The sequence below is a fragment of the Rattus norvegicus genome, chromosome 1 (genome assembly GCF_021556685.1).
Source record: "Rattus norvegicus strain SHRSP/BbbUtx chromosome 1, alternate assembly SHRSP_T2T, whole genome shotgun sequence".
Lineage (NCBI taxonomy): Eukaryota > Metazoa > Chordata > Mammalia > Rodentia > Muridae > Rattus > Rattus norvegicus.
Genome location: NC_141534.1, coordinates 52,073,917 through 52,089,738, shown reverse-complemented (window position 1 = coordinate 52,089,738; position 15,822 = coordinate 52,073,917). Strand labels below are relative to the sequence as shown.

Below are 15,822 nucleotides of genomic sequence, written 5' to 3'. Positions count from 1 at the left end.
ATTACTGCTGTTAAGAATGAAGTAGCTAAGGATACACTTTTCATGTCAATCCTTATGAATATTGGTTTATTTTGATGATTTGTGGACCTTCATTGAATGTCCCAAATACTTTACTTTTAGCCTAAAAGACAAAGCCTCCAGCATGTACAGATGGTTCACTATACTTTGGTTAAGTACCCCCACCCCATTTGTACAAGACAACATAAAGAAGACAAAACTCCTGTCAAACCATCTTATTCCTCCTGTCTATGCACTCAGTATATATTGTTTACTCCTTCCTTTATTAGATAATGTTTGATTCAACTGAAGCATGCTCAGAACTTCAAAATCAGCTATGCACAGTTACTTAAAAGGATTTTACTTATTTTTAGGTTTTAATAAACCATGTTAATATTTATAGTTAACTAATGCTGAAAACATCATTTTTCACCTTAAGGATTACTTCTATTTTGGAGAAAAATGTAATTTGTTTTATACTATGTTTGACATTTTAAAAATCATTTATATTGCTTTAGCCACTATATTCCTAACTTGAGCGGTGCATGAGAGACATGACACTGGCCTACCTGTCCAATAATTTGTACATTGCTCTTTCAGGATGGGAACTGATATTCTTGTTCTTCCTCCTCTACCTGCCACTCCATCCAAGAGGAGCACTTAGGTTTATATAATATTTGGCACATCATTAATAGTGAAAGAAATAGAGAAAGATAGCAAAAGATGCCTGCAATTAACATTCACCGAGTTGAGGAATAAAGAAGAAAAAACATTATGATAGAGAAGGGTTTATCGGGGAAAAAAATGGCTCCTTCCATTTGGGGAAATGTTTTTTGTTGATGAATGTTGTCTAGAATCCTTGGTCACAAGAAAGAACATAGTTAGCCATCTGTATGCTGGTAATGGTGGGCATAGATACTAGTATTTTAGCTGGTTTTTCTTTTAATTAGTAGAACCCTTCTGTTTTCCTTTCTTTCTGTGTAAACTACACAATGTGTAATTTATTTGCACCAGAGGACGAATGAGTTGGCTTTTCAACTACTACCCTAGTTTTCTTTCTGTTGTTGTGATAAAATACTGACCAAAGGCAATTAGAACAAAAAGTGTTTATTTCATCTTACCATTTTGGGTAGTTATAGTTTATAACTTAGGGAAGTCAGGACAGGAACCCAAGGAAGGAGCTTGGAGATGGGAACTGAAGTGGAACCAAGGGAGGGCACTGCTGATAGGCTCGCTCTCTGTGGCTTGCTTAGCTTCCCTTCTTATACAACCCAGGATTATTTGCCAAGAGCTGCATCACCTATTGTCTGCTGGGCCCTTCCACAGCCCTATTAGTCTTGAAAACGCTCCTATAGACTTGCCTACAGGCCAGTCTTATGGAGACATTTTCTCAGTTGAGGCTCCTTCTTCACAGATATCCTGCTGTGACAAGTTGACAACAAAACCCTAAGCATCATAGTTCCTTACGAAAGTGGTAAAGATGTATGGGGATTTGTGTAGCTTCATTTTTCTAATGACCTCATTTTTATTATTTGGGGTTCTGTGTGATTATATAGGCATAATGATCATATCTATCCACTACTACCCCTTTTAACCTCTGGTATTCCCAGCCCATTTCCCTCCCAGCTTCATGTCCTCTTTTATCTTCTTGTTACTAATAACTCCCTGAATCTAATTTGTGCTGCCCATATGCACATAAGTGTGTGGCCATCCATTGGGACCTGAGCAACATACCAGTAGCCACATCCCCAAAGGAGAATAACTCTCCTTTCTTTGACAGTTGTCAATTGTCAATTAGCTCCTCTGGTAGGGATGAGGCCTCTGGTGATCCTTCCTGATGCAGTGGACTTTAACTGGCTTGATCTTGTATAGATAACCACAGCTTCTGGGAGTTGGTACGAGCCACAGAATGTCTAAGAAGTTGGCTTCACAGCTCTTTCCCTGTCCATATGTACTTACATTCCTTCTTTTACAATGTTCTCGGGGCCTTGCTGGGAGAGTTTGATACAGATGAGTACACACAGATGAAAATCAACTTACTCAAAATTGGCACTTTGAAGAGTTACAGGCTTCTTCATTAGCTGTACCTACTATAAAGAGAAGTTTCTCTGACCTAAGTTGAGAGCAGTGAAAGTATATGGGCATAAAAATAAATATTTGGAATACAGTTTAACAGTATGATTAATTTAACAATAACAGAAGGTCACTGCAAAGGCCTATGATCTCCCCAGTTCAGGTTTTTGACAAAGTTTACAATACCAGGTGTGAGGTTCTTCCTGTGAAGCATGCCTTAAAAGTCCTTGTAACTTTCATGCCACTGGTATACCAGTGGGCACATCTTGCCAGTAGCTCAAAGCTCTATGTGGTAGTATGCTTGGTCAAAACTGCATACAATCACTGGTGCCTTTTCTCCTGCAGCTGCCTTCATGGTACCTTCCTGAACCATGTAAGGTAAGCAGAAACAGTTTTCTAGTCAACTCAAGATATATTTCTCTATGTTCCGTTTCCAAATTGAGTGGTATCTTTCAGAATAGGGTCTTACCATCTAGTTCTGGTGGACAGACAACAGCCTGTGTTATATTGGATATCTCTGAGGCCTCCCTGACAAGTAACTCTTGGGGAGGTATCCTGTGCCTGGCACTGAGATTTTCATTTAATAAATTTTGTGTTTTGGGAATAGCATTGTTAACACATGCTGGATATTTCTATTCAAATTGCCGTTTAAAATTATGTAGTGTAGTTTTTAATATTCATACACATTTCTGGAATATTGAAGAGATATTAATTCTTGCTAATAGCTTCTTTATTAATTAAAAGTGGAAAAATGTAAGCACGTTATACGTGTCTGGCCAACAGTATACTTCCAACAGTCTACATTACCCAGTGTGAAACAAAGAGGACAGCAACAGCTAAATGTACATCTAGCTTTCACAGTCCACATGGGCACTGCACATTCTATCTCTCCAACAGCACTGTGCAGTGGGCACATCACTCACATCCTAGACAGGAGAGCATTGGCACCAAGAGGAGAAAAGTAATTTGAGTAAACACACAACAAGGCAGTGTTGGGGTCTGATTTTAAAAGTGGCAGAAGGACTTCTGGACATGGTACTTAATATGATAGGCGCAAGTGTCATAAATCCAAAACCTATATTTCATATTAAAAGTTGATTATCTTTTAAATTTTAAGATATTCTTTTTATAAGCATCTTTTGCTAAAATAAATAATTATATATGTTACATCTGTGTGTTTACATTGCTAGATCTATGGGGAGACCATCTTATTATGCTCTCTTTTTTAAAATCATAAGATGCTTGTCTCTGGCTCTGTTTCAAGTAATTTTCCCTGCTAACATTGACCACAGTCTATGAAAAGCAACCTTCCTGTGTTCTGCAGCAAAGGTGACCTAATAATGCACACATTATTCTGCATGCTTCGTTTATATATGTGCAAACAGCTTTATAGAATCAACAGAAGTAATAATAAGTTCCCGACCTCTGACCCCAGGAGCTAGGCTTGTTTTTCTAGCTGCCCTGCATCTCTAAGTCAACATTAAGGAATATGGTGTAGCATTTACTTAATAACAGTTATCCAGTGATATTAATTACTATGGAGATGGGATCCTTAACTTTATGAAATATTTAGTGACCTTGAAAAGTAGATATAATTTTTGAATTGTATAGAAAGCCATGAAAAACTGGAATACTTTTAGTGCAGCTTAATTCTTAATGCCTGCAATTTATGCTGTCTCAATTTTCTTGGCAGAAAAGTTCAGTTTTGAATCTCAAGGGTAGAAAACATTGAAGAAGGCCCGAGGATCTCAGCATACTTCAGCAGAGATAATTGGTCTTTTGTGGCACTCACACCACATCAGTAAAATCTGGCCTGCATATTCAAACGGAAGGCAGTCTATTAATTTTAAATTGACTGGAACATCTTCTTCCAATGATGAGGATAAATCAAGAATATTAAATAAACATCCTAATAGGGAATGTGTAATCTGTAATGAAATATCAGCTGCACAAGTGTTGTAGCTCGAGCTTCCCTTTACTATTAGCTTGTGAGTTGTATCATTACCGCTTCACCCAGTTCCTTCTCAAATACAGCAGGGTGGGATTTTGTTCCTAAATTCTCATCTTACGGGATTTTGTTATTGTTTCAGGTGCTAATTTCTTAAAAGAACTTACTCCTTTGACTTATTTTCCAGAAAAAAATATTGTATTTTTCTCAAATTCTTATTTTGTTTCTTCCCTTTCTGTTTCCCCAAGACAAAGACACACACATACACACACACTCACACACACGCACGCACACACACACACACACACACACACACACACACACACACACACTGTCTAGGAAGGATAGATGCTAGTAGCACTCATTTTATAGTAAATTCTAGTTTTTTTCAAGTTCACAAACCTTTAAAATGTGACGTTTGTGTGAATGTACTAGATGCTGGAAATAGCATCCACCATAGTCACTAGCCCAAACACATATGATTTAGGACACACTTTCTCATTAGCCATGACCGCATTCCCTTCTTTAGTACAGTCCTCCTTAATGATCTGAGATTGCTGGTTTAGCATAGACAAGAAAATTTTTTCCCTGTAGGTCAACTGGTATCAGTTTTTAAAAGGCAGCTCTTTCCAATGGCATCTTTAATGTTGAAGACATTCTACTTTGTGTCTTATGTAGTCATTGATGATGACTGAGTAGTCAGTGTTACTGAAAAACTAGATTTTACTTAAATTTAAATTGCTACTTCTTAGTTGCTACTGTTTTAGACGACAACACAGGCCCAGAATAAGATGCTCTCCTTCCCTTCACTATTGGAGAAGCACATATAGAGATGATTCAGAAAAATGTCAACTACTTTGCCTTTTTAATCATATATGCTCATTAAATAACATTTTAAGATGAAGGAAAAAAGTGGTAATCTTTCCCTCCAAATCTGCTATTAAAGTTTCTAGTAAAATTCACTGGGCCAGTGAGATGGCTTATGATGTGTAGGGGCCAGGGGGCCTGATGACCTGAGCTCCATCCCCAGAACCTATACAACAGAAAGAAAACTCCTTCACGTCATCCTCTGTCCTCGGCATACTCATATGGTGCACATCATAACACATCCCTGTGTCATAATAAATGCAAAAGTCCATAAAGAAATATGATAAAACTTTTAAAAGAAGTTGGATTTGTTAGTATTTTTTGTTCTAGGAATCTTTTTAATATATAATCACTTTTGTAGGATTCTGAAACAATGTAACATTATGAGATTAGTTCCCTCTGATTGTTTATGTAACTTCACACCTGCCAACAACTTGACCAGTTCCTGTATTTTTGCTGATACATTATTTTGCTTCTGTGTTTTCTTTTTATATGAAGGAAAATAAGATGAAAAAGTTAACGTGTTGGTTTTTGCTGTTGAGCAGAGAGAAATCTCCATGGCAAGTTTTAGACATTAAAACCTACATGTGGAACTGAGAGAGCAAAGGAGAAGCCCCTCCACTGTGACTACTTTTTGTTCTGTTTGTCTTGCAGTAACATCAACTTGAGAGAGGAGCATGGATTTCGCAGTCCTGTTTTCAATATTTATCTCCTTCTGAATACTGTGAAAAGAATAGTGTCAATTTGATGGTAAAATCTCTAGTTGGGCAACCTTAAAAATGTCTGTTGGATCTTATGTTTAGAAGAATATCCACTGTATTCTTCCCAAAGCCTAGGTAGATGTAGAAGTAATTTATGAGAAGAATGAGCATCATTTATTCCATAAAAGTATTTGCATTTATGTTGTTACTCACTAGTTATCTTTAGTGCTGAGTTTATGTCTTGGTTTTTAAAAAAATTTGATTTAGAAGGCCAGGCGATCTTGTCTTTAGAGAAGGGAGTTTATGGAAGTGAGCACCGTACTGGAAGGCCTTAGGACTGGAGGCAGATCTGCTAGGCTTGAGAGCCTGGCTGCCCACTGTTTCTCTGTTTGTCCAGGCTGCTTATTGGGTTCAGTTCCAGGGTAACTTTACATTTGCTCACAGACGTTGGCTGTATAGGTCAGGAACCCTGACCCTGCTGCATACTCCCATATGTGTGGCTGTGTACCTAACACCTAACACCATTTGAAGAGTGAACCAGAATCAAATTTAATCCATTTCATAATTTGACGAAGATAAAACTTCATCTTAATATGACTGAAAATTAAAACAGAAACAAAAAGAGCAAACATAAGCAGCAGTGTTTTTTCACATTTTTATTAGTGAAAATTGTGTACGGTAAGTTGAGAGTTGATTGTATTCACCCTCCCTATTCTTATCCACTTTCTCTTCAATCTCAACAACTTTGTGTCTCCTCATGTGTTTGCTTTTTCACACACCAAATTCAATGTGTGCTGCCGTATATTCATGAATTTATGGCTGTCTACTATTATTTTTCTGCTAAGGGCAGTATTAAATGGACTCCTGATGACCTAGCATTATTCCCATAGATCGTTCCTATCACCACACTCATTGGAGAAGAACTGGAGTGGCAGCTAATGCAGAGACACACAACCGGCAAGATACAGAGATTTAAGGGACTGCAGAACACTCAGCCCTAAATGGAACATCTGGACTGTATCACTCTTCTCAAGGTGCAGGGGCCATCATAGAAGAGGAGGCAGAAGTAAACCCTGCGAGTCAGAGGTAGAATGAACACTGGGAAACAGTGACCTCTGGACACAGTAGAACAGCTGCACATATGAACTCATGGAGGCTATGGCAGCATGCATGAGCCCTGTGTAAGCACAAGCCAGGGTGAACACAGCATGGGGAGCAGAGACGAGCATGAATGAAGTCCCACTCTTAGCCAAGGAGCTGTTGGCAACTGCTGTCTAATGGGGGAGTGGCAGCAGGAGACAGTATGCCTAAAGAGCTTTGCTACCAATAGGCAGGAATGTTTAATGTTAACACTGAAAATGTACTTAGTTTTGAAAAAAAGAAATTACAATAAAGGAGGGTTTAAAACATGGCTTCCCAGACTGCTAGACTTCAGCCCTTACTCACAGTTCCTGCCTCATTACCATATTCCCCCACAAAGCTAGATTCCTGAGACGCCATGAAGCAGAGGTAAAAGTGGAAGTATAACCATGAAGCGTAACTCTCAGATCATGGTTTTCACTTGATTGCTCTTGACACTCAAGCAAAGCGTTTATCCTTTAGAGAAAGGGTATTTGGACCAAACAGATACAGAGCACTCGATTGTGGTGGACATTTAATGGATACATGCCCATGTATGTCAAACTGTACATGTTAAATAGTTTACCTTTTGATAGTCAAATATGCCTTCTATAGATAGTCAAATAAGGCTTCTATAGAGTAGAGCCACTTAAATCTATCTAGGAAAAGTTATTTTTTCACAGAAAATTTGCAGGCTCACCAACACCTGAGGTGACACAGCAGCAAATAAGAGTACGCTTGACAGTCACTCTTCACTCTCACGACTGACAACCAGCCCTCTACCATAAGTCAGTCATAAGCTGAGTGCATTCCTCTCAGACAGCATTGCAGAGCAGAGTGACGGAGAGAGCAGAAGCAAATTCAACAATGAGTAGTAGCTGGTAAATATTTTCTCTTTTTTTCTACATTATTACAAAAATAAAGAGTCAGAGTCCACGATCTTAAAGACATTGTTCTTGAAGACAGTTTCAGAAGCTAAGTATATCTTTCTTTGCTACCTGTTTTGAACTCTGCACCATTTGTCAAAGAGTGAGGACTCACTCATAGATATAGACTCTTAGAATACACAGAAACTAACCATTTAGGGACAGTGACATTGATTCATTCCAAAGGTCAAACAGAAGTCTGTCATGTGTGGCAAATCTGTCATTGTCCTCATATTGCTGTAAGCGTCTCTTCTCCTCTTTGAGGGTAGCTCTCATTCTTTCCATCATGCCACTTCCCTAGACATCGCTTACTGTGGACGGCTGTTCACTTGGCTCAGTCTAGACCTGGGACTGGACTGGGGTGGGGGTGGGGGCTGTGAGGCCTTTGAAGACATTGGTGCACTCTGCTTACTCAGTTTAAGGAAGAATTGCAGTAGATTAATAACTGAAGTGTAACAAGCACACCTAGACCTTTTATCATTTATAAATAGCAGACCATACTGAAAATTCTGACGGCATGTGGCATACGGTGTGTGGATACCATGAATTAGTGCCTTGCCCAGAGCCAGAGAGATGCTCTCATACAATGTCCAGTCTAAAGGCGAGAACCAACAGACCCAGGAAGTCAGTTGTTCTGAGTCTTACCATGTAAGAAACTGGGAAGTGAAACACAGCCAGGAGCTTTTCTAGTGATTTCTACAATATTCATTGATTCACAGGTACTTGACGTAATGTTTTAAACCTAATTTAAAGGTCATAACATTTAGCTGTCACTTTTTTCCTTCCATGCCTCTGCCCTTCCATAATAATGGAGGCTCTCTCCTCAGGTCTTTGGCACTTTTCTTGGAGCTTCAGAGCCAGCATTACTGACCTGCAGAATTATTGGCTAGCTGTTTTCATTACAATCCAATTTATGCCATTTTTCTGAACAGACAGTGCAGAAATCTAAAACTTGGCAAGCTTACTCTGACAGTAAACTTCATTATTAATTTTTTTTGACTTTGCTATTTCTTTGTTTCCAGTGAGTCAGATTCCAAATCGGCTGCTCTTTTTAAAAGAAAATTATACATTTCTTTATGTGTATATTTGTGTGTATTCATGCACATGTGTATATGCGTGTGCATGTGTTTGTATATGTACTTACATGCTATGTGTAGAAGCAGAAGAGAACTTCCAGGAGGAAATTCTCCCAACATAAGGGTCCTTCAGGGGTTGAGCTCACGTTGTCACGCTTGACGGGAAATGCCTCTGTCTAACAGTCATCTTGCCAGGCCCAAACCATCTGCTCTTAAGAGCAATCTCTATCATCACTAAGTGCTTCTGGGTACTTCCTCGGTGAAGGCTTCATTTCACTGTGGTCATTGGTTTCAACTTTGACCCACCTCCTATTAAAAATCCATGGATCCCTTAAGTCCATGGCTTTTCTGGATTCCAATGAAAATTTGTTATCGCTGTCATTAGGATCGTTCTGTCTGTGTATGAAAAGCTTGGGTGTCTTCCACCATCTTCAACACATCTCAAAAGAAAATCCTTTCGCTGGTGTCGCTCCTTCGGTTATCCCTTTACATCTTGATTTGAGGTGGGTTTTCTTATTTAACATAATCGCACATGCTTACATCTGTTTTGGACTTCCCAATCTAATACATTTTCTACATATAAGTTAGCAATACATTACTGTGTTTTTATGACATATTTCAATAACCTCTAAGTCAGGGTCTCCTTTACTTTTTTAGAACAACTATTCTAAGATCATAATTTAAATGACTCTAGAATAATTTCATTAAGCTTCACAGAACTATATTGTATGTTGTTTTTATTAGATTTGCATTAAATGTACAGACTAATTAGAGAATTAATGACTTTAAACAAATTACTTCCTGACTATATTCATATTTACATATCTTTCTGAATTGATTGACATTTCTTTCTGTCCTTTATGTAGCTTTGAGTTCTCTTTACATAGATCTGGCCCCATGGTATTTCTTTGGCTTCTGTATGGATTTAGAAATTTCAACTTCCCCCAGTTGTATCAGTTATTAGCTTTACCTTCTGTTTAACATTATTAACCATTTGTGTTTCAGAATGGCTTCCAATTCAATGTATTAAGAAAAATCTGATCTACTCCAAAATACCTTCCTTATTTATCACTGTCTAAGTCATATGTGGTCAAAGCTCATACCATCATTTTTTATTGTCTTCTCTATTAACTCTGATTGTTCATCTACAGTATTTGCCAGGTCTGTTTCCTGCTTCCCAACCCCATAGTCCTTTTGATTGATTGTTTCCGGTCTGTGGTATATGTTATCTAGCTTACAAGTGCTGCTTAAGTCTCTGAATTTTGGGCTACTCTCTTGATGCTAAACTGCCTTCAAGAGTAAAAATACTGGTGTGATGGCCCATCTGCCTGGCTCTCCTTAGTTTAGCTGACACAAAGAACGGCGGCATCTATTGCACACCAAGGCCTTCCATGTATCCCAGTTGTTTACTTCTTCTTTTTAAAAAATATTTTTTTTATTTTTTATTTATTCACTTTATATCTCTCTCACTGTACCCCTCCTGGTCACCCCCTCCCACAATCCTCCCTTCATTTCTCCTCCCCTTCTCTTAGTGGGTGGGGTCTCCTAGGTATCCCCCTAATCTGACACTTCAAGTCTCTGCAAGGCTAGGCACTTCCTCTCCCACTGAGGCTAAACAAGGCAGTCCAGGAAGAAGAACATGTCTCATGTTCAGGCAACAGCTTTTGGGACAGCCCCACTCCAGTTGTTCAGGACCATGTGAAGGCAAAGGTGCATTCCTGCTCTACATGTGCTGGAGGCCTAGGTCCAGCCCATGTATATTCCTTGGTTGGTGATTCAGACTCTGAGAGCCCCAAGTGTCCAGGTTAGTTGAATCTGTTGGTCTTCTTGTGGAGTTCCTATCCCCTTCATGGCCCATAATCCTTCTTCCTGTTCTTCCATAAAAGTCAGCAAGTTTCATGCACTGTTTGACTATGTGTGTCTGCATCTAAGTCAGCTGCTGGATGGAGCCTCTTTGAGGCCAGACATGCTAGGGTCTTGTCTGTAAGCATAACAGAGTATCACTAGTAGTGATTCATGCTTGCCAATGGGATGGGTCTCAAGTTGGGCCAGTTATTAGTTGGCAGTTCTTTCAGTCTTTCCTCCATCCCCTGTGCCTGCATTTCTTGTAGATAGGATAGATTTTGGGTTGAAAGTCTTGTGGGTGAGTTGGAGTCTCTATCACTCCCCTGGGGTTCCTGCCTGCCTACAGGAGGTGGCCTCTTCAAGTTCCATATCCCCAGTGTAGTGAGTCACAGCTATAGTAACCCCCACTGATTCTTTGGCACCTCCCTTATCCCAGGGCTCTGCCTTGTCCTGGATATGCCCCCCATGTCCCCACCCCTATCTTTGTAGATTTCTATTCATTATCATGTCCATCTGACTATCTCTCCTGTTGTTCTCCATACCTGTTCCTGAACCTTCACATTCCCTTCCCTATACCCTTTCCTTCCCAGTTCCCCCTCCATTTTCTTCTTACGACTATTTCTTCCCCCTTCTAAGTGAAATTCAAGCATCCTTGCTAGTGCCTTCCTTCTTGTTTAGCTTCTTTGGGTCTGTGGAGTGTAGTATGGATATCCTGTATTTTATGGCTAATATCCACTTATAAGTGAGTACATACCATGCATGTCCTTTTGGAACTGGGTTACCTCATTCAGGATGATATTCTCATGTTCTCTCCATTGTCTGCAAAATTCATGATGTCTTTGTTTTTAATAGCTGAATTGTGTAGATGTACCGTGTCGAGCGCCCAATGTCCCGCCAGCAAGAACGACGCGCGGCAACAGGATTCTTCTGCGAGCAAGCCTTTACTGTGTTACAGCTCTTCTTAGTGTTACAGCTCTTCTCAGTGTTACAGCTCTCTTGAACAGGGACCTCGAGCAGCAAAGTCGCTCGACTTATATACACAACAGTATGCTAATTATCTCTCAGGGATTGGTGGGGCATGGATCACCCCACTACTTGTCCTCCAGGGATTGGCGGAGAATGAATCACCTCATTAGCATATTAACGGTCAACTGACACCTGGTGCATAAACCGCACATGTGCAGTACCGCTGTTCACCACTAGAGGGAGCCCTAGCAAGAGGACAAGCCTGCACACGCGCAGTAAGTCGTTTATATCCAGACAAGGCTGGATGTCGGCGCCATCTTTGTTTCGCCGCGCCGCTCTCTACATCTCCCCCTTTTTTGTTTAATAAAATGACTGGTCTAGATCTGGGTGTCACGTCAATCTTGTCATTGCTCCTGTCTTAGGTCGTTCTCATCCAAACTCGGCCTTACCCATCAAAGAGTTACCCTATCGCCACCGGGCCCCGTGTCTTAGGTTGGTCCGAGTTCGAGGAAAGTTGCCCGTCCCTGGATACAATGACCCCACATGACTGTGACAAAAATGATCTAGGGCGAACTCTTGATCTTTCAAAGAGGCCAGCCATATGTTGGGAGAAGCACCTTTTTTAATGGTGGTCATAGCCTGGTAAACAACCACTTTGTGTCTGGCATGTTCTCTTTTTAAACGGCCAATAAGCCAGAGACCTACTCCGCATCCCAGGAGGACAATAGCTCCCCAGGACAAACATGCCCGCCCACTCCTTAACAAGGGAGAAAGCATTGGTAATCCATGAGGTAAAGTCTTCAACTGTGATGGGGTCCAGACTAGTGCTGTTGAGGACAGCTATCTGCATCAGCAATTGTCTTGATAGTTGCTCTGCTTTCATGGACCAGTTTCCTTTCAGGTAATTCGAGATTTCTTTGCTCTGTTGAAAATGCTGAGAAAAGTTAGCTCGCAAAAGAACAATGCATAAACCTCTAAGGGAGGAAACACAAGACAGCTGTGTCATATGATACAGTGCTTCAATTTGTTCTTGAACTAAATCTATCCTTTGATTGGCTAATAGAAGGCCAGATGGCAAATGGGTATTAAATTCTTCTTGTATCTCTAGCGCCAGTGCAGTTCTTTATACAATCTGATTGACAGTCTTAGCCGTCTGTATTTGATTGGTCATAGCAATTTCAGCTGTGGTAGCTGCGGCAGCAGACAGCACAATGGCTGAAATTATGGCTGCCGTAATTCCAAAATCTCTTTTGGCTCTCTGCAAATTAAGAATATGAAAGCTATCTGGGTTTGCCTCCACTGGGATTGGCACAAAGGAGGGAATCTTAACCATCACTGCGGTGTCATTAGTGCCATCCCAGCATTCAGCTAAATAGCAGACTACATCAGAGCTATTACAATTTAAAACACCACTGCTGACATTAGTGCTTATCAGAAAGAAAAAAGGTGATCTAACACATACTGAAGTACTAGTGGCAGTATTATTTGCCAAGAGGTTATTATATTGGTCAACCTGGTATCATTTTTTCTGGTAGCTGAAACATTATACAGCACGAAGTTCTCACCCATCAACCTAGCAAAGGGGGTCAGGGATGTATATGCCCCTTGCTCATTGGACAGCACCCATTGAAACCAAGGCCAGAGATTATGCTTGCCAGTCTTATTCTCAAAACAGTAGAATTGCTATGAACTGGCATGGGTACTGGCCAGGATCTGGCAATAGCCCATAGGGTGAGCGAATTAACCTGTATTACCATTCCCAGTAGTAATAGTAGGGTTCGTAGTCTCATCTTCAGGAAGAGCAGAAGACAATCTTCGAGTCAAACGCTCAGGTACCCAAATTGGATTTTCTTGATTCTGCGGAAAAACACAAATCGCTCCCCTAGATCTTGAAATCATGGGATCTGGGCCACGCCATTCATCAGTTAAGACATCCTTCCACTTTACTTCTGCATTAGTTATAGGTGTAGTAGCAGCATGGTGATCCGTGGCAGAGCGGCCATGCGCATCCAGAATTAAGAAATTTAGAGTAAAAAGAACTAAAGAAAGTTGTTCTTTTGGTGTTCGGCTGCTGGCAATTCCCTCTTTTTGTTTTTTTGTTTTTTTATAAGCTCTTTTAAGGTACAATGTACCCTTTCCACAATTCCTTGACCTTGGGGATTGTATGGCAATCCTGTAGTATGTTTGACCTCCATTGTCTGGCAAAATGCCTGAAAAGACTTAGCAGTGTAGGCAGGCCCATTGTCTGTCTTGAGACTATCAGGCTTTCCCCCAGGCTGCCCATGCCTCTAAGCAATGGCTAATGGCATTACGAGCCTTTTCACCAGTCATCAGAGTAGCGTGTATAATACCAGAACAGGTATCAACAGAAATATGCATATTTTAAATTTTACCAGTTTTATGTCAACTTTCTGTTATCAATGTTACATTTTTTGAACCATATCCAATAACTTAAAAGCCAATAGTCCATAACCAAGGCATGTAGAGAATATTTATACATTTAAAACCAGTCAGAAAACAAAATTGAAGTGGCTACACATATCTTAGCTACAGGTGCAAGGCTCCAAGGGCCGATTGAAACTGCTTTTTTAAGAGAAGCACCTTGTCACTTGCTAAATCTCCTTGAGACCAGGAATCCAAGTAGGCACACTCAAGTTTACCTTTTTGTTTGATTCTCCTGAATAAATTTTCAGGCGGTCTACCTCTATCAAATCTGATCAGTATGACTCTGTGAGGTTTCCAGAGCCTAATCACATACCTAGCAATAGCCTCAACTTGAGCCACAACAAAAGCTGCACTGACCCCATTTTTTATCTCTACCTTCTCTCTGTTCCTTTTATCTCCTTTTCTTTTCTTTTTTTCTTTTGAGACCTTTTCTCCCTCTGACATACTTTCTTGTTGTTCTGCAAGGACCCTCTGACCTGTCCTAACGGCTCTAATGGCTTCCTCACATCATTTATCCTCTAAGCAGGCAGGGACCATTTGCCAAAGAGGTTTTGGTCCGGGCTTAAGCTTGCCGTCAGTGGCTTCTCTATCCCACACAAAGAAAAAAAGAAACAAAATTACCAGCCTTGCCCACAAAGGATCCATAACTTTAGGTTTCTTCACAGTGGCTCTCCACCTAGGCCCATATCTTTCTTCCTCATATATGGCTGCCTCTTCCTCTAATTCCTCCTCCTTCGACTCTGACAACTCTTGCTCAGAGTCACTGCCAGCCAGTTCTAAGGCTTCTAATTCTTTTAATGGATACAAAGTATCCTCTCCGGATGACTTGTACTTCCTCCTCCGGGGCATACCTATTTTTTCCTCGGGCATTTCTTCTGCCTTTTGTATCTCTTTCACTTTTGTTTTAGTAACCTTTTCCTTTTCACTTTGCTCCCTTTCTGACATGCTCTCTTAAATCCAAAAAGGGGCATGCCTCTCGGAAGCCTAATTTCTCACTCTGCTCCGTTTCTGACATGCTCTCTTCCAAAAAGGGGCATGCCTCTCGAAGCTTACCTTTTATTTTACCTTCTCGCAGTTCTGAATCCTCTTCAGCACACTGAAGGGTCCCCTCGGCACCGGCGATGTTGGTTTCCGGGTTTCGGCACCACTTGTCGCGCGCCCAATGTCCCGCCAGCAAGAACGACGCGCGGCAACAGGATTCTTCTGCTAGCAAGCCTTTACTGTGTTACAGCTCTTCTTAGTGTTACAGCTCTTCTCAGTGTTACAGCTCTTCTTAGTGTTACAGCTCTCTTGAACAGGGACCCCGAGCAGCAAAATCGCTCGGCTTATATAGACAACAGTATGCTAATTATCTCTCAGGGATTGGTGGGGCTTGGATCACCCCACTACTTGTCCTCCAGGGATTGGCGGAGAATGAATCACCTCATTAGCATATTAAGGGTCAACTAACACCTGGTGCATAAACCGCACATGTGCAGTACCGCTGTTCACCACTAGAGGGAGCCCTAGCAAGGGGACAAGCCTGCACATGCGCAGTAAGTCGTTTATATCCAGACAAGGCTGGATGTCGGCGCCATCTTTGTTTCGCCGCGCCGCTCTCTACAGTACCGCATTTTCTTTATTCATTGTTCAGCTGAGGGATATCTAGGATGGTTCCCATTTCTGGCTTTTATGAATAAAGCTGCTGTGAACATAGTTGAGTAAGTATCCTTGTGGGATGGTGGAGCATCTTTTGGTATATGCCCAGGAGTGGTTTTCTTAAGTTCTGTTTTCTGTCACACTTCCACCACCATTTTGTGACTCTCTTTCATCTATCACATGACTTGAGTTTACTCCCATGCCTCATTGTCCTGACCCTT

General features: G+C 40.8%; 1 protein-coding gene and 1 long non-coding RNA gene across 6 annotated transcripts in view; both read left to right on the top strand.

Moving 5' to 3' along the window:
- Prkn (parkin RBR E3 ubiquitin protein ligase) overlaps window positions 1-15,822 on the top strand; it is a 1,215,323-nt gene that overhangs the window by 38,543 nt on the left and 1,160,958 nt on the right.
- LOC148006971 (uncharacterized) lies at window positions 5,540-7,000 on the top strand. The gene is made up of 2 exons (XR_015649434.1): window positions 5,540-5,635; window positions 6,477-7,000. It is a non-coding gene; the product is annotated as an uncharacterized LOC148006971 (long non-coding RNA).